At 44.6% G+C, this 23,932-nt stretch overlaps 1 protein-coding gene across 21 annotated transcripts in view; it reads right to left on the minus strand.

Moving 5' to 3' along the window:
* NCOR2 (nuclear receptor corepressor 2) overlaps positions 1-23,932 on the minus strand; it is a 414,582-nt gene that overhangs the window by 283,428 nt on the left and 107,222 nt on the right. The window contains exon 1 of one of the 21 annotated variants that reach the window (XM_084819287.1): positions 12,537-12,556. The exons of the other annotated variants lie outside the window; for them this stretch is intronic. The gene's annotated coding sequence lies outside the window, so the exon portion shown is untranslated. Of the gene's footprint in view, positions 1-12,536; positions 12,557-23,932 lie in introns of those variants that run through there. 21 annotated transcript variants of the gene reach the window in all.

The following is a 23,932-nucleotide window of genomic DNA, read 5'->3' on the forward strand; positions in this document are numbered from 1 at the left end:
AGTGGAGCTAGCCCATATTGTATAGTCTTGCTGCAAACACATGAGAGTTCTTTCATCAGTGACTTGTTCCCAATAATATGCACAGTCCTTTTGATGGGGCAGGGATAGGGGAGAAGATCCAGCCAATAGAGCTCAGGAACCTAAATAAACTTGTAGATCAACACCGTCACCCAGAACTGAGGCTAAGCTGAGAGCAAGGAAGTGGGTATGGAGAAAGGCCTGCCGCACACTTGAGCGTCATGGACACTCCAGCAAGACATATTTAATGGTGAGGCAAATACTACAAGGCGTGCATATGAATGGGGCCATCCCCCCTCAGTAGATACCAATGACTAGGGACTCTACCCAGTCCTTAGCCAAGCCAGGACATCTTGCTTCCATTAGTGATGCATTTGACCACAATAAAAGCACTGGTTTCAACTTCAAAGGCTTATACATGGTCCAGCTTTCCCACAGCTCTTCTGCTGGTCCTTCTGCTTGGACTCAAAAAATCATTCCCTGTTATCCTTACACCAGTGCTATAAGGTAGGCCGCTAGTATTACCCTCTTATTGCAGAAACGGATAGGTCACTTTTCGCAGCAGAATACTCATATATATATTTTTAAACCCTTGTCTCCATGACCCCAAGTTTGAATTTATTTAGTTGCTTGTTTATTTAGAGATTTCTATCACTACCCCCTTCTCACAAGTGCCTCAAGGCAGTTAATAAATCAATTTAAATTGAAACAATAAGACATCCTAAAACAGAACCAACAATGCAAACGACAAGAGCAGTGGATAAACGCAAAATCAACAATGAAGCCAGCAGGAAATTAAAGAAAAGATGACAACACAGCAGCCAGCCAATCAAACAAAACCGTTAGAAACTGTTATCCATTTTAAAAGAGGATCCAAGATTAGAGATGTATGAGAATTTCATTTGGGTTTGTTTTTATGTCAGATTTGCCCCATTTGCAGCCCCAAAACATGAACACGTAGAACAGCACAATTTTCTGGGAAAGCTCACGAGTTCCCAAACTTGTGGTCATGTTTAAAAAGCACTTTCATTCTTTAGTCTATGGGGGGAAGTGCCAAGTGGGACATAAGAAGAGCCATGCTGGATCAGACCAAGGGTCCATCCAGCCCAGCATTCTGTTCACGCAGCGGCCAACCAGCGCCAATGGGAACCCACAATCAGGGCATGAGTGCAACCCATGTTCCCCAGCAAATGGTGTACATAGGCTCACTGCCTCTGGTTCTGGAGGTAGCACGTAGCCATCAGGACTAGTAGCCATTGATATCCTTCTCCATGAATTTGTCCAATCCCCTTTTAAAGCCATCCAAATTGGTGGCCATCACTACATCCTGTGGTAGCAAATGCCATAGTTTAACTCTGCGCTGTGTGAAGAAGTTCATCCTTTTATCTGTCCTAAATCTCCCACCAATTGGCTTCATAGAATGACCCCACTGGGTTCTAGTATTTTGAGAGGAAGAAAAATGTCTCCCTGTCCATATTTTCCACACCAGGCATAATTTTGTACACCTCTATCATGTCTCCCCTTACCCTCCTTTTTTCCAAGCTAAACAATCCCAGGTTGTAACCCTCTCTCAGAGGGGAGATGCTCAAGCCCCTTGATCATTTTCTGCACTTTTACCAGCTCTACAAAACCTTTTTTTAGGTGTGGTGACCAGAACTGGACACAGTTTTCCAAGTGTGGCCGCACTGTAGATTTGTATAGGGGCAGTATGATTTTGGCAGTTTTATTCTCAGTTCCGTTTCTAATTATGCCTAACATGGCCTTCTTTGCCTTTTTTACAGTAGCCGCAGACTGGGTTGACATCTTCGTTGAGCTGTTTCTTTTTTGGACTTGCCTGGGGAAGAAGTTCCATCATTTCAGTGCCACCACTATTAGGCCATATTTCTGGCAGCCACCTGACAAATCTCCAAAAGTTGAGAACCCCCAAAGAAGCACCTGTGAAGACCTTAGTTGACAGACAGACTTGCATGGAAGAAGAGGTCTCTCAGATACCCTACTGCCAGGCCATTTAGGGCAGCTTTCCCCAACCCAACGCCCTCCAAATGATGTAGACTACAACTCCCAGAATCCTGACCATTAGCCATGCTGGCTGAGGCTGAAGGAGGTTAGGAGTCCAAAACATCTGGAGGGCACCACGTTGAGGGAGGCTTTGAGGCTTTAGAGGCCCTTCAAACAATTAGTATTTTAGACAGACACACACAAACATATGTTATAAACAGGAGAAATTGCCTGCACCCCTCACGCCTTTCAATCATTTCTATTTCCTCCCTTGTTTTCTTTCAGGGGGTGCACAAGCACCAAGAAAGATGCCATCCCTGCCCTCTCCAAGTCCCACCAGTTGCCTCAAAAAACAAAGGGGGCTCTGAGCAAAATCGCCGTTTTCCCTTTACAATGCCTCCACCACAGAACCATCAGTCCTCATCCCAGTGAAGCATCTTTATTAGTTGCTATTATTAGAGCAGCCCTCTTCTTCAAAAAAGAAATGAAAAAATGAGGGGAGGGGGGCCTTTCTCAACATGACTCACTCCAGCCATCAATTACTGTCAATGATGTAAGCAAAGAATGAGAGAAAAGGCAGCTTGATTTTGACATTTCTCCTTGAATCTATGAGGCGAGGTGAGGCAAGGCAAGGCAAGGCAGGGCAGGGGAGTGTTGTTTTGTGGCACTTATGCTAAAGCAGGTGAGGTACCTCCCCAGGTCACACTGTTAAAAAATAATAGTAATTAAAAATTGCAGTTACCTGTCCATAGCTCTAAAAGGATTAACTTTAGCTTGTTTGCAAGCTAAATTTGACCGTTTTAGTCCTCCATAGCAGCTACAGGGTGCCATTTTGTTATATATACAACATGCCCAACCCTGTACTAGAGCCTGGCCACACATTACTTCAAACAGCACTAACAGCTGCTTCTTTAGCCCCCACCCTGCTCTGGCTTGATTCACCTCAGATCTTGGCCAAATATTCTGCTGGAACAGGACATCTTTGAGGGACAGAGCCAGTTCCTGTAACGCTCAGGTGGAGAACCAGTGAACCTCCAGATGTTGCTGGACTATAGTTCCCACCATCCCTTACTACTGGACCTGCTGGCTGGGGCTGATGGGAACAGAAGTCCAGCAACATCTAGAGGGTCACAGGTTCCCCACCTCTGCTGTAAGGCATAAAGGGTGTTCTACCAAAATTATACACACTGCCTCTCCCCGACCTTTAAGGTGCTGGGAGAGGCATGTACAGTGATTGTACCACGGTACTTTTGGGGTTGCCTCTCCTAGCTTTTTAGAAGCAGTCATGATCGTTCATGAGAGGGAATGAGATTACTTGCCCCAGATGACTTGCTACTTGCCTCAAACAAGCCAGCAAGTAACAGTCTGCACCCAGAGCAAATTGGCTGTGAATGAACACGATCTCCCATTACTTGCTTTTTCAAATTACGTTAAGCAGGCTTGATTTCTGTAATGCACTGTACTTGGGGCTGCCTTTATATTTAGTTTGGAAACTTCAACTGGCACAAAATATGGCAGCCAGGCTGGTCTCTGGGACGTCCCGTGGAGACCATCTTACACCGGTTTTAAAATCTTTACACTGGCTGCCAATTTGTTTCCGAGCAAAATACAAAGTGCTGGTTCTGACCTTTAAAGCCTTACATGGTCGAGGTCCAAGGTACCTTAGGGAGCGCCTCCTCCCCTGCATCCCAGGCCGCCACCTACGGTCCTCTGGAGGCTCTCTGCTGCGGCTGCCTAACGTGAGACTGGCAGCCACACGCAAGGGGACCTTTTTCTTGGCCGCCCCTCAGTTGTGGAATGACCTGCCGGCTGAAATGCGCCTGCTGACCTCGTTAAAGGTTTTTAAGCAGGTATTAAAGACTCTATTATTCCAGCAGGCCTCCCCTTTTGAGAACTCTTGTTCCTTTTGTTGACTTTTGCATACTATTTTTAAGCGGTGTTGTTTTAAGCTGTGTTTTATTGTTGGATTCTTAAAACGTTTTTAGTTCAAAGTTGCTTTTAGTTATACGTTGTTTGTATATATGATCCATATGTTTTTAAACTTTGTATATTGTATTTTAATGTTTTAAGTTTTATAAACCACCCAGAGACCTTCGGCTATGGGGCGGTATAGAAATGTAAATCATCATCATCAACAACAGGAAGTCCTCAAGTGCAGATTTAGCTTCCATTAGAAGCTGTGGAGGAAGGCTAGAAATCTTACCACTGGTTTTGAAATAAACTATCTAGGCCACTGTCTCTTTTTGTGTCTCTTTCACACCATATTAAGCTAGAACATTAGCAAGCCACTAAGCAGGACTACAACAGTATCTTCTCTCTGTAGTGTGATCTTACCCAAACAGCTGTAACAGGGTGTAAAATATTAATTGTTGATAATATTTTCATTATTAAGGACGCAATCCTATGGCCACTAGTCAGTGGCTAGGCAGCCACAGGATAGGATAGGTTGATTCCCGGAGGACCAACCCCCACCCCTCCCATGCTGCCTCGTAGGCAGCGCGGAACGGCCCCGCATTCTGCGCTCATAAGAGCAGCGCAGAGCAGCATACAAGGGGCATTCCCGGGGGCGGGCGGAAATGTCGGTACGACACATCCTATGCGTCGTCCGGCTGTTCCCACCCCCGCTCCAACTTCCCACAGCTAGACAGGCAGCAAATGCAGGGCAAGAGAAGTGCAGACGAGACGATCCCCTCCGACCTTCTCCTGCCCTGCACTGGATAGGCAGCCACCTCCGAGTTCAGACATGGCCGCCTATCCCCATAGGATTGCTCCCTACGTTTTGTCCAAAGAAAACCCACATGGTGCAGATCCAAATATGAGGATTTGCTCCAAATACAAAAAGTTCACCCCAAAGAAGCTTCTAGAATCTCTACATGGGGCTCATGTGGTAGTCACAAATCAAGAAAATTTCTAGGTCAGTGGTTCCTAACCTTGAGTCCCCTGTTGTTACTGGATGATAATCCCACCATCCCATTTATTATGTGTGTTGGAGTTGAACAATATGGGATCCGAATTTGGCAACCACTGGTAGATCTACATTACACAGAGGCCAAGTTCAGACATAACAGGCCGCTCAAACCATCCACATTTTGTTTGCACAGAAACAAGTAATGAGTCAAGTCCCTGACCCTTCCCCATGTCCTCTTGCGCACTCAGCAGCACAAGAGTCCTCTTTGGTTTCTTAAGCCACAATTATCTGAGATGTCCAAACGAGGAAACTGTGGTTTAAGAGCTACCCACAAACTAGGATTTCAAACTAAGATCTGAACCTGTGTGGAATTGTTAGGGATGTGCGAATCAGCAAAACCAAAGTTCTCTGAATTCCATCTTGACGCTGTTCTAACTCGAGTCCATATGAGATGGTGAGCTTTGCTTTTTTTCCCCCACAAGAAAATCTGTGCGCATTTCCATGTGCATTTTTTACAAATGTAGACATCAATTGTGCATATTTTTGAAATGTATGTATTCTTCTCCCATTGATTAGTGTATTTGTGCGCATTTTTCAAAAGCAGGCATTTTTCATGTATATTTTTCAAATGTATGCATGCTGTCAAATGCATTTGGGGGTGTCCGCAAAGCACAGTGCAAGCTTGGAAATGTGCAGACTACAACCACAGATTGCGTCCAAGTCCATGTTCAGTCTGAAATGTGCTAACTGAATAAATCCTGATCAGAAACTAACTGAAGCAAATTTCTCACACATCCCTAGGAATTGTAAGCTACCGTTTGGTGTAGGAAGGCAGGGTATACATTATTTAAATAAACAAAAATACAGGAAGCTGCCTTATACTGGTCAGACTATTTACCTACCTAGCCCAGTACTGTGTAGTCTGACCAGTCGTGGTCTCCAGAGTCTCAGGCACAGGTATTCCCATCCTCTTCTACCTGATCTTTTTAGCTGGAGATGCCAGGGATTGAACCTAGGACCTTCTGCAGGCAAAACATGTACTCTACCACTGAGCTATGCTAGTTCTGTTTAAAAAAATGAGGCTCTTCCCTCCCCCAGTGAATGGGTTTATCTGGGAAGGCAAGATGTCTTGTACCCGAAATGAGAATCCTCCCCCTGGACCAACAAGCTGGCCACAAACAACCAAAACATAGAGAGCTTCGGCTATTGGGCGGTATACAAATGTAATAAATAAACCCTGCCTCCTGGAAACCTTATTCTTCACTACCACCCCAATTTATGAGATATCAGGCACTGCCCACGCACATTTATTTTTTGCACCGATAAGGGCAAGAAACTTTGGTGCATTATCCAATGGTACCCACCACCAGTGGGACCCTCCACTTGTGCAACAGGGATTTGGCGCTTCAGATAGGAAGCAGAAATGAACAGAAATGTTCATTTCCAGAATGGGGCAGGTCAGCAAAGCTTGTATAACAGAGGTCTGCCGACCTGTCCTGATCCGGAAACTAGCATTTCCACTCATGGAAACATGCTTGCTTTATGAAGCACTAAGCCCCCATTGTGCAAGCGGTGGGTCCCGCTTGTGCAACGAAATCAGTGAGAGCACAGCAGCCCCAATGGATACTACCATATGTCTCTACAGTTGTACACGAGCAACTCTCAAGTAAAGTGTTTGGTACCGAGGGTGCAAGACTTAGAAAAGAAAAACACACAGCCCTGCTTCTGGTATCACAAATGGAGGCTTAGGAGTCACCAGCCTGCAGAAAGCAGAAGAGGCAGATAGCTCATCTCTGGTGTGTCATGAGCTTTCCTTTTTTCTATACTGAGTCAGCAGTCCTGCTCCTACTCCCTGCAGCATCAGCAGCTACTCAACAGCCAAGACAGCACAAGCAGCACCTAAGAGCAACGGCAAAGTTGATGGGAGAGATTGTGCAAGATCAGATGTACAAGGAAAGATCTATCGCTGTGCTGGAAAGAACAATGCAAGACTAGGGGGACACAATATTTTGACTACTATTCGGCTCCTGCGCTTAAGTGGGAATTTCATGCATTTGATAAAATCATTCAAATTCTAGTTGTGGAACGCAGTGAGAGGGAGAGCAGCTGATTTAGAAAAGAAAAACACACAGCCCTGCTTATGGTATCACAAATGGAGGCTTAGGAGTCCAGCTTGCAGAAATGCCTCTCCTAAGACTTAGTCATTTGCAGTAAGAGCTTTAAGCTAAAATATGCTGGTATTTGGGGCATCTGGGGGCCACTATTTCCCCCCCTTGACTTCAGCCCTACTCACCACTGGAATGTGCCTCAGGAGCTTCTCCAAAACAGAATTCGGCCCTCAGGCTGGAAGAAGTTCCCCACCCCTGTTGTAGGCCCATAAACAACTACCATAGTTATGTGTATGCAGGAAGGTGACCCAGTTTTAATAGGCTAGTAGGTGTTGTGAAGTCACTCGCAAGGATGTTTCAATTCAAAGCATGAATTTCTGACAGTCAGCAGTGTACAGAAATCAACTTTCTGTTTCTTTTCTCACCAAGAGTTGCTCCAACAAGGAGAGTCAGAGTCCCGTTTTCACATGTATCATTTTAAGTAAAGCACAAGATTGAAGAAAATTGGGTTAAGTACAAATCTTCTTCAGATGTTCGCGGTTCGGACTGATGTATAGATAGATGTCATTACCATGTCATTCTGGGTTATTTAAAAAGCCTCTCAGCTGCTATTTCAACAGTATTATTATGAATCACACGTGGAGATGAATACGAAGGAAAGCATGGAGAACAAAATGGCACATTACTCACAGCGAATCTGAAGGGGGGGCACGAGGAAAGAAGAACTAAAATGAGGATACAACAAAGCCATCCTGGAAACACGAATAGTTTGGAGAAAACATGGTAAAATAAAACAGTGAAGTCTTGTGCCATTATAAAGACTAACAGATTTGTTGTGGCATAAGCTTCGTGTAATGGCATTTTCCCTACGCCATTGGTAATTGCACTTTTTTATCATTCCAAAGACAATCGCATTTTCCCTACACCAGTGGTGGACAACCTTTTGACAACCGTACCACAAGTTGTCCAAAATTTCTACAGTTTAAAGTTACTTATTTTATGATGCCCAGCCTGCCTCCCATTAGCTCTCACAGCAGCTTCCAAACCTATGAAGAGATTAAGTGCTACACTTTAAAAAATCCAAATAAAAAAGCAGACACAATACCCAATCATGCAATAATCTGAGTCAGGCTTGTAGCTGCCCTGGGTTCTTTGTGAGGAAGGGCAGGATACAAATGCAATAATTAAATAAACAAACAAATAAATAAGCCTGTTTATCTGTGGCTGTTTATCATGGGCTGTTTTAACGTTACGCGATGTTGTTCGGCCCTCATATAAGCCACCCTCGCCTGGTTCCCAGGACACAATAAGCCACAGCGACTGACCGGCACAGCTTCAATATCCAAATGGGTAGCAGGCACACACCACAACCCACCGTGGCTTAAATAAGCCATGGTGGGCTCTGGTGATCATGCAAACCTGATCAGTGAGTGGGGGAAGGCTGTGTGTGTGTGTGCATGCGTGTGCACGCGCATGTAAGGGGGAGGGGAGCCTAGACCCAGCTGACCACCATATCTGGATATCGCCCCCTCCCCGCAACCACCATCCAGCAGCACATGCGGCCCTCAGGGACAGAAAAGAAGTGTTGTCCACTTCTGTTAAATGTATTTCGTACATTTAACACACATCGACAGACCACAGGGATTCTTGGGGGTGGGCGCAGGGGCATGAAATAAGCAGACCACACAAGACTGGGGTCAGTGAGCTCACCCTTGCCTTACCCACCACCTCACAGCTTTGTTAACATCTCAAGATTTATTCCCCATGTTCTAGCTGACTCACTTCCCTATTAATTATAATTAATTTCAGAGCTGCCACTGAGTCCTAACCCAAGAAAAGTGGAGGTGGGGATGAAAAGGGATGCCTTCCACTGGGAGCGGGGGTCTTCATACATTATTTAACATGTACTCTGCTGGCTAAACCGAAGGGCCTATTTTATTTTAAATAAAAGCTAATAGAAAAATCACTCCTCCAGGTGTCAACACACTGATATGGCTTCCTGCTGCTTCAGACATCTTGATATTTCAATTTTAGCAGTATGACGGGCCTGCGGGAAATTGGAGAGGGGAAAGTACTTATACTCGAAAGGAGAAGCAGAGGAGCTAAGGAGAGCCTTTTTATTTCCAGATAAAGGGCCTCGGGGAACAATCTGGTTCACGCATGCTTCTGTTCCTTCAGAAAGGCAAAGAGAAAGAGGCAGATGGAGCACAGTCACTGCATCCTAAAAGAAGTCACATAAAAAATTTACACACACACACACTCTATAACACACACACACCACCATTTCTTGGGGTTCCAAGGTGCTGTAGTGCTGCCAAAGACTGTACCCAGTGCCTGTGGGGGTGCCTCAGCTCCCCTCGCACAAAACACACACACAAACACAAGCACACAAATAAACAAGCGTGTGCACACACATGGCCTCCCCCCCACTCATTCACCAAGACCCAATTGCATGCTTCCTCCCTCCAGCTGACTAGTGCTGAGAAGAGCTGAGGACCCTGTGGTTCTGTATACACTTCAGCTCTTCCCAGCACCAGTCAGCTACGCAGTGGGGAGGGGTCCTGAAGGCCACATGGAAGTCAGCGGATAGATGCTAGAGCGTGACCAAGAAACAGACCCCAGGTGGCGCTGCAAAAAACAGGCTCAACTCTCAGTGGCCCTTATTAGTTCTATGGGACAAATTATACGGGCTGTAATCTGTGAAACAAATTCGGAAGTGAAAAAAACTAGTAGAAAAGGGACTGGCCTGCAAGCTTATATTACGCCAGTACTTTTCCAGCTGCACTGGCTGCCAGTCCATTTCCGGGCCCAATTCAAAGTGCTGGTGTTAACATTCAAAGCCCTTAACGGCTTGGGGCCAGGTTACCTGAAGGATCGCCTCCTCCCATATGTGCCTGCCCGGACCTTAAGGTCATCATCAGCGGCCCTCCTCCGTGAGCCCCTGCCAAAGGAAGTGAGGCAGGTGGCTACTAGGAGGAGGGCTTTTTCTGCTGTGGCACCCCGGCTCTGGAATGAGCTCCCTAGTGAGGTTCGCCTGGCATCTACACTGTATTCCTTTCGGCGCCAGGTGAAGACCTTTTTATTTTCCCAGGCATTTTAGCATTTTAGCTTTCTAAATTTTTATCTTTGCTGTTTTAAATCTGTATTTTAAACTCCTGCACTGCTGCTAGGTTTTATTGTGGTTGTATTGTTATATTGTGGTTTTAATGTTCTATATATTTTAAATTGTTTTATTGTGTGTTGTTTGGTTTTAATTTTTGTGAACCGCCCAGAGAGCTTTGGCTATTGGGCGGTATAGAAATGAAATGAAATGAAATGAAATGAAATGAAATGAAATAAATAAATAAATAAAAGGTCGGGGGACATGGATAAAGAATGACTATGGCCAAAGCACATTTGGCATAACAACTGGAGAACTTTTATGAACAGAACAAACTTTTTATTGAGCATCTTTTGAGGTTCTCCTCCCTTTTGGAGGGGGGGGGGGGCTGGCAGGGTAAAACTAGCTGCACACCCAATACACTGGGTTCAGCAAAGGTAAGGATAATCCTTTGCCCAATGGTGTCCCCAAGATAACCCCTTTACTTTCTCCCACAGAAGTGAATGGGGGGGGGATAATCGCTGCTGCAATAGGGGCAGAAAAACCGCCTACCCCCATGGACAGCAGGTGTCCTGGCTTTCACAAGACCATAAGTGCTCAGGACTCAGGGTGTTCCCCAGGCACAGGATGGAGTAAGAGGCATGTAACAACTTTCCCTGTGACTGGCAGGCAGTGTGAAGCCTCTGTATTGGCCAAACGTGGTATAAATACCAGAGGCTGGCTTTCAGCCCTTACTTGGTCAAAAAAGCAGTATTTTCTGCCTTCTATACTTCAGGCTCAAAACGCCAACTCCAGTAACTGGCCTCAGGGACCCTAGGCTGGAAAACACAAACTCCCAATATGGATGTAGGTACAGCCACCCACATTCTCCAACATCTTGATCCTCGATATCTCTTATTTTAGAAATTAGACAAAACAAGAGATAGAAACAACAGGCTTGGAAGGACAGGTACCTGACAGGTATCTGGCATCCAAACTGACAGAACAAAAATCAGAAGGTTTATAATAGCATTGCAGGATACTCCCACTGATGGGGCCACGGTGGCTTAGTGGTTAAGACGCTGAACTGCAGACTGGAAGGTCGGCAGGACAGCAGTTCGAGACCCGAGTGCCGCGTGACGGAGTGAGCTCCCGTCTTCAGTCCCAGCTTCTGCCAACCTAGCAGTTCGAAAGCAAGAAATTGCAAGTAGATAAATAGGTACCGCCTCGGCGGGAAAGGTTAACAGCGTTCCGTGCACCTCGGTGTTCAGTCATGCCGGCCATATGACCACGGAAGCGTCTTCGGACAGCGCTGGCTCTTCGGCTTAGAAATGGGGATGAGCACCGCACCCTAGAGTCAGACACGACTGGTTGGGGACACCTTTACCTTTTTTTTTTTATACTCCCACTGAACATAATTAATGCAAGACTGGTCACTAAGGGTGCAACCCTATGTATGTTATGACAGGAAAAAAAGTCCTACAGCCTGGATGACTGGGAAATGCTGGGAGTTGCACAACTTTTTTTCTGTTTAAACATGAATAGGATTGTGCCCTAATGGAACCAGTAAGATCAGCCTCCAAGGACCTGCTCTCAGGATCGCTGTCATGATCTATCAGGTTGGCAGGCACGAAAAAGAGGGCCTTTTAAGTAGTGGTCCCATATCGTTAGAACTTTTTCCCAAAAGAAGTATGTATGGCCCCATTTTTGTCAATTTTCAGCAGACCCTAACAATTTATTTATTTCAAATTATAAAAAATGCTGCAAGCAGGGTTTCAAACTGTTGCTTTTTTTTTAGATTTCATAATTGGATGGTCTTAGTTGTAATTTTTAAAGTTCGTTTATGGATTTAGGTTACCTTTTTTTAAGCCACCTCAGAAGAGCTTTGCTCTGAGAGGCAGAGTACAAGTACTTAATAAATAAATAACTCAGTAGTTCTTTGACCCGCTGGCACAAAGTAGTGGTATTAATTTTGAGCATCCTATTAAATCCTTCCCAGCCTGCTCACAGTTTCCTTTCAAAATGATATCCATTTAGCAAATCATGAATAGTAATACTAGAACAGGGTTACCTAACAGGGATGATTGGCAGTAGCTTCAAGACAGAAAAAAGAAAGTATTTCACACATCTCACAATTTAACTGGTTGCACACTGCCCTGATAGCTTTGCTAGCCTTTCCCCCCGCCCCCTAAATAAACCAATTCAGTCTCATGTGGAATTTGCTGCCACAAAATGCAGTGACAGCCACTGGCTCAAAATGGCTTTAAAGAGGTACTAGTTAAATTCACAGGAGATGACTGGTCTGTAAGCAGCTTATCAGCCATAATAATGAAATGGAATCTCCATGTTCAATAACCATATACCTCTGAATGCCAGATGTTGAGGGACAAATCACACACCCTGGTGCCCAGACTAGGCATCTCACCTGGGCACTGCTGGAATCTGGATGCCGGACTGAAATTGGTCTTTTGGCCTCTTGACCCAACAACACAATTCTTTTTACGCAGATCGTAACTCATCTAAAACAAAACAAAACACCAAGCAAGCAGCAAAATATAAAAAGCCCACCGCTTTCTCTTGGTGTCCCAGTCAGCCTCAGCTTACCAACACTCAAAATTATATGAACAACCCATTTCTCTCATTTTTCGCTCCCCCGCCCCACGCCCGGCCACCCCAGTTCTGGCAATGAGTAATACCTCTTTGTAGCTATGGTAACCCTGGCTGCCGTCCAAGCAGACTGTGGGCGAACTGACACAACTAGGCCTGTATTTTTTGTTGTTGTTGTTGCTGTTAATTTAAATAGCTCTGCTCCCAAAAAACCCAAAACAAAAATCCTCTCTAAGTATTAGCTCTCTTATGGCTAACACAGCCAAACATCCTCGCTTTTTCTTTTTTAAATCATTTGCTTTGGCGGCATTCAAACACTTGAATTTCTTTGATCATCCAGCAACTCACTCACTCTCTGCAATTTTGCAGCCATATGTTTAGAAATATGACTATTTTTTCCATACTCATGAATTGCTTTACTCATGAATTTATTTTGGCTGGGTTTCATTGTGAGTTGTTGCTGATTCCCTTTTGGGGGGTTTCTTTTGGAGTGGGAACTACAAGCCAAATTCCCATCCTACATGAGATAGCTTCGTGTTTAGGGAACTCTCCCCAAGGAAGCTTGCCTGGCACCCGACACTGTCATCTTTTCAGCGCCAGGTGAAAACTCCCCCTCCCCCCCCCCGAGGGGGGATTTAGGCATCAGTTATAGCCCAAATGCTATGGGCTGTGTTTGTGGTGTTCATTCTAGGCTGTGAGGAGTGGAGATTTTGTGTATTGTGGATGAACACTTTTCATATTGCATTGTTTCTCAATTGTGTTTTTATGGTGCTTATTTTTATCTGCATTACTGTGTTGATTATGGTTTATATTTATTTTGGGAGGCGTTCTATTATATTAATTATGGACTGTGTACTTGTGTGTGAATGTCGCTTGTTGCAATGAGAAGCAACACATAATATACCAAGTGTGGATCTTTATGAAGCCAAAACTGCACCATCCACACACAAGAGGGGGGTATCACCAAGCTTGGGGGGGGAACCCCAAGGTTTGCAGAAGTACAAAAAATATTTAGGAAAAAAAACTAAAGGTAGGGACACCCAAAACAGCCCAACGAAGACTATGCATGCTCAGTGGGCACAGAACAGTGGCTGACTGTTGGAGGGGGAAAGGATGGAAAACCCAAGGGGACGGGGCGGGGGGAGAAGGAACAGAATGGATCACCCTGGAAAAACGCATGGCTGGTATGCTGAATAGGAGCACTTCACACTGCAACGTTCTGTTGCAGGTCACACTAATTTTAAACAGATTTGACAACTTTTTCATTCTCTCTACCCAGTTGCAAAATAGCTAGCACGATTAAACCAAAGGAAGGAAGGTGGGCTGGAATGAAGTACCTAAGTGAAAACCTAGGCTTTTATTTACCCATCTCCAAGGGAAACTGGAGCTCTCATTTTGCCACAACGGGGTTCTTATTTTGCCTCATAAACATCCCTGCAAGGAAGGTCATTAGACTGAGCACACACACAAACAACTGGCCACCAAATGCAACCCCGGTGAGACATCATATGAGATCATTTCACACATTGCAAGTTTACAAACATCTGGGGGGGCAGTGAGACTCCCAAGACACTGTTTGCTACATATAAACACACAAGTGTCTATTTTGCCACATTTGCACAAACAGAACATGGTTTCGTGTACATTTTGTATGCAGAAGCATCTCCCACAAGGAACAAATTGACATATGAGAGGTAGTGTGGTGTAGCAGTTACAAAGTTGGACTACTAACAGAGAAAACCCCCTTCAATCCCGCTTGAACCAAGAAGGTCTCAGTCATTCTCTCTCAGCCTAGCCTACCTCACAGGATTATTTTGAGGTTATGGAGGTGGGGGGAAGCTTCTCACAGCTGCTGATACGTGGTGTTCCATGCTGAAAAGAAATGGGAACACAATACACCAAGGAAACCCTGTTTTCATAGAATAGGAGGGTTGGAAGGGGCCTACAAAGCCATCGAGTCCAACCCCAATGTTTTATAGCATCATTAAATACGTATGCACTGTAGCATAGTGCAAGGTCTTTCCAACACTGTGGGTAAATACATGTACATTCTTTTTTAAAAGTTCATTGACAAGTACTGAGCCTGTGCTTAAAAGGAAAACCAGCTGGTGGCCTTCAACCAAACAAAATAAAAGCCCCAAGGGACAGTTTGAAACCATCCCAGTGAAAACCCTACTTTGGCATGGACCAATGCTTTGGATGGGGTGAGGAGGTGAAGAAAGGAAAACGGAGCAGAAGAAGACAGAGTCTGAAGCATTGAGTATTATAGCACACCTAAAATATACTCAGCACCTGAGCCCTGGCTTAATGCAGGAAGGCAGCCACAGGGGAAGTTCCCTGTAAGCGTTCCATGTGTGCTGTGCTACATTTAATGGGCTGGCCCATTTGTACGCAACGTTAGCATGCCAGTGACTGGATGGCACGGGTGGGCACACGCCCTGGCAAATGAGATCTTCCAAAGCCGAGTTGCAATGAAGAACAAGGCTTTTGAGAGGCAGTGTTCTGTAGTGGTTAGTGCTGGACCGGGACTCGGGAGATCCGAGTTCTAGTCCCCACTTGGGCATGGACCTCACTGAGTGACCTTGGGCCAGTCACTGACTCTCAGCCTAACCTACCTCACAGGGTTGTTGTGAGGATAAAATGGAGAAGAGGGGGACCATGTAAGCCACCTTGGGTTGCTTCAAGAGGAAAAAAGGCAGGATAAAAATGTAATAAGAAATAAATAAGGCACATCAACTCCAGAATTCCCTCCCTTTGTCCATCCACGAGGTTCCTTCTCCGCTAGACTCTGGAAATTATTTATAGATGCAGCTTTCTCTCTTCTAGTTTTGGAACAGCCCCATGCTGTTGCCACCATTTCTAAGTTTCTGCCAATTTTTCTTCGTTTGATGATACTTTAGGATTTTCAATTATTTATTTTATTCAGTAATTACATTTTAATCCTAGGCTTCAACAACAACAACAACAACAAAGCTCAACGCAGTGTACGTGGTTCTCTTCCCCTCACCCTCGAGCTATTTTATCCTCACAACAGTCTCATCCAGCGGGTTAGGCTGAGAGGGAGCCTCGCTCAAAGCCACCCAGTGAGCTTCAGGGCCGAGTAAGGATTTAGTCTCCGCAGTCCTACTTCTATGCTCTAACTACTACAGCATGTTAATGAGGGGCAATATCCCTCTTTATTGCCGTTGCTGGGAATACAAGAGGGAGACTGCTATTGCACACTCATGTCCTGCTTGTGGGCTTCCCAGAAGCATCTGGTTGGCCACTGCGGGAACAGAATGCTGGACTTTGGTCTGATCCAACATGGCTCTTTTCACATTCACGTGAACATAAGAAGCCTCATGCTGGGTCAGACCAAAGGCCTATTTAGTCCAACAATCTGTTCCCACAGTGGCCAACCAGATGCCTATGGGAAGCCCAAAACAGGACATGAATGCAATAGCACCTGCCGGCTTGTGTTCCCCAGCAACTGGTATAAGGACGCATACTGTTATTTTACATGCTACTTTATTATTATCTTTATTTATTTCTCTACTGCCCAACAGCTGGAGCTTTCTGGGTAATTTACAAAATGACATGAAATACAAAATAAAAAAAACATGAAATACAAAATAAAACATAGTACAAAATTTAACATACAAAAGCTAAAACAACTTAAAGCGCAATCCTATACATGTTTAGACAGAAACAAGTCATGCTGCCTGGGGAATGCTGGGAGTTGTCAGATTTTCTTCTGTCTAAACATGCATACAATTGCACCCTTAACCAGCTAAACAATAAAATACTAGACCTGATAAGACAGCTGACATTTTTATATTTGGTGGCCAGATGAGGGATTAAGAGAAGACAGATGTACTTTTAAACCATTGAGTCCTCAACAAAATGTCAAACTACAGAGTGCTTGTGTTCAGCCAGCCAGCCACGCATGGAACGTTTACATGGGTAATGGCTTTCCCTGTGGTCCACATCCTGGATAAATCAGGACTTGGTATCATTTAATGAGAGGCTCATTGTCCAGCACTAAAACCCAAACATCGATCCCTAATTGGCCGCTGCCCCCAGGATGTGGTGCAGACTGTACTACTTGCTCCCAGGTCACGTCTCAGAAAAGACAGCTGGTGTGAACACATCCTAGGTGGGAGACTGGTGCAATTACAAAAGGCATTGTCCAAGCATTTAAACAGGGTAAGCAGAACACAGTGTTCCTATGGCAAAGGATCACAATTATCAGTGCCTTTCTCTGTACTCCTGGAACTGCTCCAGTTGGCACAGCTAAATCTATACGGATGGGAAAAGGTGGATTTCCACTTGTCTTCTACAACAGCTTGAGGAAATCACATTTTTTTATACTCACTCATTAGTCAATATTTATATTCCCTTCTTTAAAGTGATAAAACCATGAGCCTAATACTTCCATATAACCAATGCATTTCTTAAAGATGCATTTCTTTTTTTGTTCCCAGTGGCAAACTTGAAAAGACAGTCAGACTTAAGAAGGTACTGAAGTGTTCAAAGCCATGTATAATTAAAGAATCCAGAAATCTGCACAAAGGCTATTATACCAGTTTGTACAAATGCGGTGTTATTATACATTTAGCGAGGGGGGAGGATTCAAACCCTTCTGCTGTACACTAAAAGAAACCACCATAGAGAATGGGCAGATAAAAGGAAGAACTTCTTCACGCAGTGCACAGTTAAAAGTATGGCATCTGCCTCCACAAGATGTAGTGATGGCCACAAATTTGAGCAGCTTTAAAAGAGGACCAGACAAATTCATGGAGGATAAGGCCCTCAATGGCTACTAATCATAATTACTATATATATATTACCTCCAATATCAAAGGCCTCTCAATACCAGTTGAGCAACACAAGAAGGAGGGTGCTATTGTGCTCACGGCATCTGTTTGGCCACTGTGAAAACAGAACTGGATCAGCCTTTGGACTGATCCAGCATGGCAAGGGTTGCTGTTGGTTTACGAATCCCGGTTTGTTAAACAACCAAATAAATAAATAAATAAATAAATGAAAGAGTAGAGGAAGCACATGAGCTAAGTGGCTAGTTTGGGCTGTTGACACAACACTGATCACCACTTCTGCTCTGGGGCAGCTATATAAATACAGCAAGAAAATGTAATGCTAATTGCTTGTGTGAATTATTAACCACCACACAGACAGAGCTTTCACATCCGCCCAACAATGACTCAAACACGTTTTTAAATTCACACACATTTTGTGCAAACAAGAAATGAGAAATCAAAGTTTGCCAATAAAATGTGTGAATCGGCCCATAGAGGAAACCCACAAAATGGGGCAATAACTAACCAACATATATTGGGAGGTGCGAAGACACAGTAACAAACAACAACAGCAATTAGCTGCTGAACTGGAACATTACTAGTTTCATCACTGACCTGGTTCACATGTAACACTAACCCATGGTTTAGTTAAGCTATGGTTAACCCATGGTTTGTTGCCCTACCCAGGGTTTGTCTGGCAGATGATCAAGCAAACCATTGTTTGTTTTCTTAAACCCTGGGTTGTTTGTTTCCTTCCTCCTTCACCCACAATCTCCCTGTATCCTAAAAGCCTTTGTAGTGCTGTAGTACTGGGATGTAGAGCATCTGGGGTTTTTTTTTACCACTCTTACCTGTTGCCTCTGTAGCCTGGCAAAACAACCCATGAAGAACTCACAGTTCTGGGTTCACACATAACAACCCATAGTTTTGTTTTGTTTTTTTGAAAATACTTTTTATTCTATTTTTTATCATTATAAATGAAATAAACAACAACCCATAGTTAAACAACACCGATTTCACAACCCAACAACAAACTTTGGGTTCTTTCTCTAGATTGTTCATGGATAACAAACCATGGTTTGTTAGCGCAGCTGGGTTGGCACATTACGATAGCCTAAGATTCAAGCAGTGTTATGTGCAAACTAGATCTCTATCTCTGTAATGGCCAAGTGGTTTCTTTTCATACATTCTTCCTTTGTGCCCTAAACTGAACACAGGTCATTTTTTAAAAGCACAAGTTTAGGGGGATGGGGAGAAGCTACACAGAGATTGGGGGCAAATCCCTGCAATTAGCTCAAGTAGTTCCGACAGCAAATTAAATTGGTCAGTTATGTGTGTTCCAAATAGATTGATAAAAGAGATTTGAAAGAAAGAGAGAGAGAGAGAGAGAGAGAATGGAATTTCTAACCATTAGCAGAGGCAGTATGGTTTAATCACGGTTTTTCCCTTACAAACTACCAACTTGTCACAAGCTAAGGATGAGAGGGATAATTATCAAAATCAATCACCATGTGGCACTCAGTAACTAATTGAAGGCTCAAACATTACCTTGAGCTGGGATTTTTCACTCACAAGAGCGTCTGTTCATATAAGCAACATAATACAACACAAGCCACAAGCTTGTGAATCCCTGACACAGCAACTGCTCTGCTCCCCGATGTACACTCTAAGAGCAGAGACCGTCCTGTCCCCAAGAACTATTTGCACACAGGCTGCCCATGCAAATGACTGATCTGCCTGGATGAGACAAGTAGCCACAACTTAACTTGTGAACCTGTGTAAAAGGGTGGGAGCTGTATTTGGTTCTTTTAGGAGTTGGGGTGGGATGAGGTTTCACATGTACAGGAGTGGAAGGACCCCCCTTAGGCACAAAGGAGGTATTACGTTTGTTTTTATAATGCCTTCAACTATGTGTGGAGCCTTACAAGAGCATAAGGTCCCTGCCCCAAGGCGCTTCCAAGCTAAGTTTCGCCACAGAAAGGATGACAGGAAAGCAGAGGGAAACGGAGAGAGGGGTAACTGGGAGAAGAATATGCATTCATCCCATTTACATGTATCTAGCCTTTGTTACACTGGGGTATGGGAGGTAAGGGGTTACAGTCAATCCTGATCAATGGGATCTAAGTAATTTCCTGGTTCACAGTTTGCACTCAATATATTCCACTTTCAATTAGCAAAAGCTTTACAGACTTTACTGTGTTCCTCTTTCTCAGAGCCCAGTGAGGTAGGTCACTGTTATTCCTATTTTACAGAAGGAGGACTGAGGCTGAGAGACACTTAGGGAGCCATCCTATGTCCCTACATGTTGTATGAGGGGCCACAGGGCAATGGGGATCTCCCTTCTGAGGTCGGAGACAGCACTCCGACCTCAGAAGGGAGAATCGACGATCTGATGCCCTGCACCTGTCCCATCCCAGCTGGCACAGAAAGAACCTTGTAGGCCCCTTCCAACCCTACTATTCTATGACTATTCTATGAACCATGCCGGCTAGCTTCAGAGGCTGGAAAATCGACCTCGGACAGGGGGAAAGGGGGGCATTCCGGTTGGTGGGGAGGAGACCAGAGAGGCCAGGATACAAGCCATCTTGAGCCTCTTCCAGCCTTCTTCTCTCCGCCTCTGAAGCACCGTTCCTAGACAGGTAATAAAGCCAACCAAGCAAAAAACCGCAACTCTGCCGCTCCTCCTGCCCTGCCAGCTTCAGCCCAGCAGGGTACTGGATACACGGAAGCCTCCAAGTTCGGAGACTTCCATCTTACAAGGACACAACCCATAGGACTGCACCCTAATAGACGTCTGTCCCTGCAAAAACACAGAGCTCATATACAGCCCTCCCAGTTTACTATATTTGTTCCCCATTTTCCCTCACAGAAGCTCAAAACAGCTTACATATGGTGTCCAGAATAAAGTCTACCCAAGCACAACTCAGGGCCTTCACTTCCTAGCTTTTGTTGTTGAACCTTATCATGTGCCTTTAAGAGCACTATCCGCTACTCCACATCAGCTCTCAAGCTAGAGAGCACATCATTACTGAACCTCATACTTCTGACATCCCAGATACCATAAGAAAAAAAAGACTACACTGTGGTTTTCAGGGTATTTCATCCTTCACTGAAAACATGAGAACAAGCCCTTATAAGATAAAAGCGATTACAAAGATGGATAAACACATTTCGCAGAGATGGAAATTTGGCTGGGGACGTCAAAGCCATTTCGCCTCAATATCTGGTCTGTGGTGCATCAGTGCACCCAATTTAGTCTTACTAAAGAGAAGTAAAAATAGAACTAAGAGGTTTATGTTCTGTGCGCACTAGCCAAAAATAAAGCCCATTTGTATTTTTTTAATGCAAGTGATTAAAAACCCAGAAAGATAAACAAAGAGAAATGGCTGCTGGCAACGAAGAGTCCGAAATGATATTTTATTTGTGGAAACGTTCATCCCGCATTTTCATTTGTGTGGCCAAAACAGCTGACAAAAACGAAATTGCAGAAAGCAATTACAACTTACCAGCACAAAATGATTATAATGCAAGAGAGATTGGGCTGAAAGGTAGGACATAAACATAATTCAATAAATACCGTAAGAATATGACATCCATCAGGGTCAGGGCTTGCGGAGTAGGTGGTCATACTCAAATCCAGACCTGGAGTGTGCGTTCTTCAACTCAGGGTATGCCCAAGGTCAACTCCTTGATCATTCATTCCCAGCCTGGTGCCCTCCAGAGGAAGGCTGTGTTAGATTCTGTCTTGACCAGGCAAAGGGAGACGGCCAGGCTAACTTGTTTTTATACCATTTTCGACCAATCCCATGGCTGCACACTGCTTGCCAATGCCAAGGGCCCATAATGCACATCCCTATTCTCTCCCATACCTTTAGAAGACTGTAAGGACTGAACAATTGTACACACGGAGACTGCATTCTCACATTCCACTGAACATGTGGAAGTCAGAGTAGGGCCAGGAGTGGCGATCCCATTCCTCTGTGCATTTGGTGAACACATGAAGGAGAAGGTGGAAATAGGGCTGGTGATGACGGGGCGGGGGGGGGGGGCTGGCTTAAAGATGTGAAGGTCCAGAAAGACCCAGGGAGGTGGGGGGAGATTTCTTTTAAACAACAACTTATTCTTCCCCATTTTTTTTTCCAAGGACAAAAAAAAGTCTCTTAAAAAGGGGGGGTGGGATTGTTCAATTTTTTCCCCAAGGTTATTCTGGTATTCCTCCCAGGGTGTTTTCTGGGCCTTCACACCACTATGCTGGTTTTGACCTCAGCCCTGATTACAAATGGAGGCCTAAAAGCTCAGCCTTGATGCCAAATAGGGACCTATCACCCCACCATGACATTTCAGCGTTGATGACAAGTTCTTATATTAGAGCACGAACAAGAAAACAATTCAGTCAAAAAGGCGGGCGGGAGGGGCTTGGCCTGTGGGCTTTTAATCGTTCCTCCACAGGCACAATCAAAGGCGCAGGAAACAACTGTTTTCACATATTTTTTCCTGTTTAAAGAAAAAAAATAAATCTTTCAACTCAAATGCTTAAAGCGCAATTTTAAGGGAATATTACAGTTTGATATCACCTCAAACAGTGTTCCAAATCATGTTGGGAAATTACACAACTAGAGAAGCCTCCCTACTAAAGAAGTTCATTGATGTTTATTATTATTACATTTATATCCCACCTTTCTTCCTCTTGCAAAGAACCTAAGGCAACTTATGTGGTCCTCCTCTCCATTTTATCCTGACAACAACCCTGTGAGGTAGGTTAGGCTGAGAGTCAGCGACCGGCCCAAAGACACCCAGTGTGCTGCATGGCTGAGTGGGAAATAGAACCTGGTTCTCCTGAGTCCCAGTGCAACACTATAAACAATACACCATGCTCTTCCCTCCCATGCATGGATGGGGTCAGGGATGAGGATACCCTGGAAGGAGAGGGGGCAACAGGCTCCTCCCTGCTCTCCCTTTCACATAATCCTAATTGCTGGGGGGGGGGATTTATGACTAGAGGTCAAGGGTGCTTCCAGATGGGGGGCTCTTAGCACTACCAATGCATAGGCGTTGTGCAGCTATTCTGTCTTTTTCTTTTAAATGGATTTTCCGATCTAAGAAAAAAAGATGCAAGAAGCAGTAAGAAAACACAGGGCGGTTATGACTAGAAGATGATGGCATCTGGACCCCCGCAAAATTCTGTTAATGAATCAGGGTGATGGCAAGATCCCTTGTCTGAAAACACCCCAAGATTTTTTGACAAGTAACTCAGTCTGGACACTGCTTTTCCTTTTCACTCTTCTGGGGATTTGTTTCACTGACAATCAGGTTTAATATCTTCCTTTTGAACTATTTTTTTAAAGGGATCTACTGAAGCCCTTCCATTCACCTCAGGTTCCTATTTCTTCTCTTGTACTCTTTGCCCCTTAAAGACAAGCATTTCCCCACCACCCCCTATTTTCCTTTTTGCTTCAAAGCTTATTAAAAAGAACAGACTGTTATGCATCTTGCAATAACTCTCAACTTCCTGGCTCCAGGAAAGACTGTTTTCATTGTTTGTTTTGCTTTGTTTTAAAGAAAGCAGGTTATATTTCAGTCATCCCCCAAGAGTCTTCCAAAGACAATCCAGGATGAAGGTACTGACAGACAATGAATACAAAAACAGGCAATAACATTGTCAGGATACAACTTGCCCATTCTTAGCTTGCTTCCACACAGGCCCCAGAGCTTCTAATAAGAATAATTCTGCACCTAGAAAAGATGCATTCTGCAACCTGTGTGATTATGAAAATCTGCATAAAACAAGCCCATACTAGGCTTCTTCAAATCAATGCAAGGGAAGGAAAAGAGCTATACAGGGCATTAACCTAGCTGCCAGAAATCTTGCCCAACCCGAAATTTTGGCTTTTGAGATTATGCCAAGCTTCATGCTTGATGGCTAGAAATCTGCTTTTTAAAAGGAAGAAATGAAAACGAAGATTACAGCTGCATTTAGGCTAATATACCAGCTTTACGGCCGCAAATGGCGTAGTGGACACCATTTGCGGCCGGAGTTAGTTAGCCCAGCGAAGCAATACGGCACGGCAATGGTGGACGGCCATATCGCCAGCAATGCGGACCCAGCAGCCGGCTCCGCAGAATCGACGCGCGGAGGGAGCCAACCCAGATGGATTCTGGAGCAGGCGGAGGTGAGTGGTCCGTTCCGCCACGGGCCCCAAAGGGCCGGATTCTTGGAATCCGGCCTCACTGGGGTCCGTGGTGGAATTCTCCGCCATCCCTACACACCGCATCCAGCTTACTGAGAAGCCATGGGCCACTCACCATCTTTTAGTCCAACCAATCACACAGTGCTGCTGTGAAGATAAAATCTGGGGGGCAGAGAGAGAGAAGAGAGCCATCTATGCTGCCCTGAGCTTAATGGAGAAAAGTATGGGGG

Source organism: Heloderma suspectum, chromosome 13, assembly GCF_057233095.1.
Source record: "Heloderma suspectum isolate Gila_16-S chromosome 13, 16-S_ref, whole genome shotgun sequence".
Classification (NCBI taxonomy): Eukaryota; Metazoa; Chordata; class Lepidosauria; order Squamata; family Helodermatidae; genus Heloderma; species Heloderma suspectum.